We start from the raw sequence: 3,234 nt of genomic DNA on the forward strand, positions 1-3,234 counted from the left end.
CATCGAAAATCTCTTTTATGCAGTTGTTGGTGAGATAACCCCGATAACCCAGTACTGAGATGAGTACGGGAGTATTGCCATGACTTGTATAACGGATGCTTTTCGAAGGTTGAGGTAGACGATTTCCGAAGGTTTCTTGGTTATGTGTTGAAGGATGGATACAGCTGGATGTAGGATTTGTTAGTTTTGGGTGAGATATTATGCTTCCCCTGTATCCCCAACACCTGATTGCATAACCGGAAAATTTCGGGAGTTTCATAGGTGGGAATCAAGTAGCTCTTAAGATATCTTTCTGACAGATGTATGATATGAAATTGGGGTTCGACGTCTAGTGGTCCGCCTATTCACGGTCGGTTTTACAATGGTCTCGTTGTGTCTTAAAGAGTCCTTGGCTATGCCGACTCGGGGACACTTCGTATGTCATGTGCACTGCCTTGTACATGATGGTGCTGTACACTCGAGCCCGTGTAGGCCCCACCACGAAAACTTCGGATGAAATCTCTATCATATGTTTGTTCTGGCTTATTTTGCAAGCCAATCCTTTGTTTTGTTTTGAGTTGTGGTATTCGAGTTGCTTCGAAGTCAAATGTTGATTCCATACCTTTTCCAAATGGTGTTCTCATATTCCTATGTGAATACTAATCCTTCTTGATCATCGAGTCTGTCTTGTCAATCCTTTTTTTAACCGGTGTGTCTCTCCTCAAGTGGATCCGTTCACGTCAACATTTGCAAGATCATTTATCACTTCTTCTCAACGGTGTTTGTTTCATCCGTCTCCAAGTTGCCTTTGTTTTTCCCACCCTCCCTCCCTTTTGTTTTTTCTTCAAGGACTCTTATATATTTCAATCAAGTATCCATTTATTCATGTGAAGTCTCTCCATTCTTTTCCTTCAATGTTCTTATCCGGTGATTCTCATGAAGTTTCTAACGGAGCTTCAAGTTCGTCATTCTTCTTTCTTTTCTTCTCTGGTGGATTCAAGTCAAGATGTGTCGATTATATCCCCTTTTCTCGTTTCAAATACCTTCTCTTGACGATGCTCCTCATATTCATTCACTTCTCGCTATTTGTTATTCCGGAGTGCTCAAGATATCTCGAAGATTCGTGTTTCCACTCTGCATTCGTTCGAGCTCTTTCGAGATTGGTATCTCATTCAAGTCATTTAATTCAACCGGTGCAACATCTCTTTTAAATCTTTTCAACGGTGTTCTTTTGAGTGGGCCCTAACCCACAGGTCTTTTCCCAGGATCTTACCTGACTCTTCTATTTTCCCAGAGCTATCCTAAATTTTTCTCCAAGTTTGACGTAAGAATGAGTTATCATCAGTCAAATGCTTTTCTCCAAGATCTTTCAAATTCTTTTCATAGTTGGCTCAACCTCTTCGCTTTTGATTCTTCCGGTGTGCCTCAATAATTCTTGGTGGTGTTTCTCGTTGTCATTCTCATCATTTGAAGACCGAAGAAGAGTTTCTCTTTAATCTTGCTCTATTCTCTTCAAGATTCATGGTGCTAGCTTGTTGCCATCCTCTCATAATTGTTTTCGATTGTGAGAATCTTTTTCACCCATAAGGAGATATTCAAGAGTCTTCTCAGTTTGTCATCCGGAGTCCATCAATTCCGGTTTATTCATTCTCAGCCTTCAGTTATCATTCTCCTATCTTGCCGGTGCATTTATCGAATATCCTCTAATCAGTTCTTGATCTCTTTGTTCTCATGTATCTAAATCCTCTCAAGCATCCTCGTTCATTTGCAAATTCTTCCGGTGATTCGTTATCTTTTATTCGTTCTTTTCAATTCTTCCTGTGGTTCGTTCAAGAGTTTTTCTTCCTTCGTGTATCATATCTATGTATTTGTTATTTCAATCCTACCGGTGGTTCGTTGAAGACCTTCTCAAGTTTACGCTATATCTCTTTTAATCCTTTCTACGAGAAAAAGTAGTATGCCAAATCCGTTGATTGTCATCAATTTAATTGGTGAAGGATAAGCATAACATAATTCTTATTCTTGTTCATCCAAGTGATTAATTCTTTATTCCGGAGGCCCTTAAAATTCTCGGTTTCATTTGTTTCATCTTCTCTTTTTCCCGGAGTTCCAAGCTCTAATTATCACGGAGATCCATCTAAATCATTGCAAGGATTCACCTTGTGTTTTCAATTTCTCTTTCTTTTCATTCCTTTTGTTTACCGGAGTTCTTCATGGAGGTTCTACATGATGGTTCATCAAGGATTTAATTCCCTTCTCAAAGTTTTCATCGAGATTCTTTCCTAAGGAGCTCAAGCTTTCTTCATATGGTAATTCGGAGTGCAATTCTTTCTACCATATTTTGGAGGTGGTATTATGTCATTCTTGATAATTTGAGTTCATGTTCCATGATTCACATGTTGTTAAGAATGAGTTATTTTTAAATCCATCAACCTCGTTGTTGGAGTTATCTTGTGTCATATTTCACCTAAAAGCCTTCCATTGGGAATGTTGCTATTTGTGGTGCTTGCCAATGATCCAAGTTATCTCTTTATCATCTTGGTGGAAGAAGTGTTCATCTCTTCGTCGATCTAAAGCTAGCAATCGTTTCCGTTAGTGGCCGGTTGTCACCTCATAATTTTGAGATGTTTTCCATAAGCCCACTACAAGCTTATTCGTTTCGTTGTTGGTTTTTCCCAACAACCCCGTTGTAACCTTCTTGGAAGAGTGCTTTCCAAGCTCAATTGTGGCAGAAGTTGCCATTTCCCCCTCCATTCTGTTATTCCAATGACCTATCTTCTAATCTTTCTTCGGGAGGCATTGTGACGTTGCTCTTTTCACTCACCATCTCGATTCGTGAGAATCGTGTTCTTTTCATGCTTATCCATTTAACCGGAGTGTCCTGCCTTTTTCTTTCAAGTTCTTTTTCATCTTATCAAGTCTTGCATCTCTTTCCAACCGGAGTGCTGTCCGATTTTGATCTTCCTTGTTCCTTGTTTATCTCGTTTCAACCAGAGTGATTTCAATTCCTTCTTGTCCATTGTACTCGTCATTCATAGCTTCGCAACCTTCAAGTCCTCGTAGTGTTCCTTGTTCCTCTTTTCTAACGGATTGTTTGCAATCTCGTTCGTCTCTGCTGTACTCTTTCTTTTAAATTGCTCAACCTCTCAAGGTTCATGGTTTCACTCATTGGTCAAAGAAGCAACTTAGTTTTACCGCTTCTCTTTCCCTTTCGTTTTCCCTCTGATGCCATTCTAGATCTCGGGACGAGATCCT

Source organism: Triticum dicoccoides, chromosome 4B (genome assembly GCF_002162155.2).
Source record: "Triticum dicoccoides isolate Atlit2015 ecotype Zavitan chromosome 4B, WEW_v2.0, whole genome shotgun sequence".
Taxonomy (NCBI): domain Eukaryota; kingdom Viridiplantae; phylum Streptophyta; class Magnoliopsida; order Poales; family Poaceae; genus Triticum; species Triticum dicoccoides.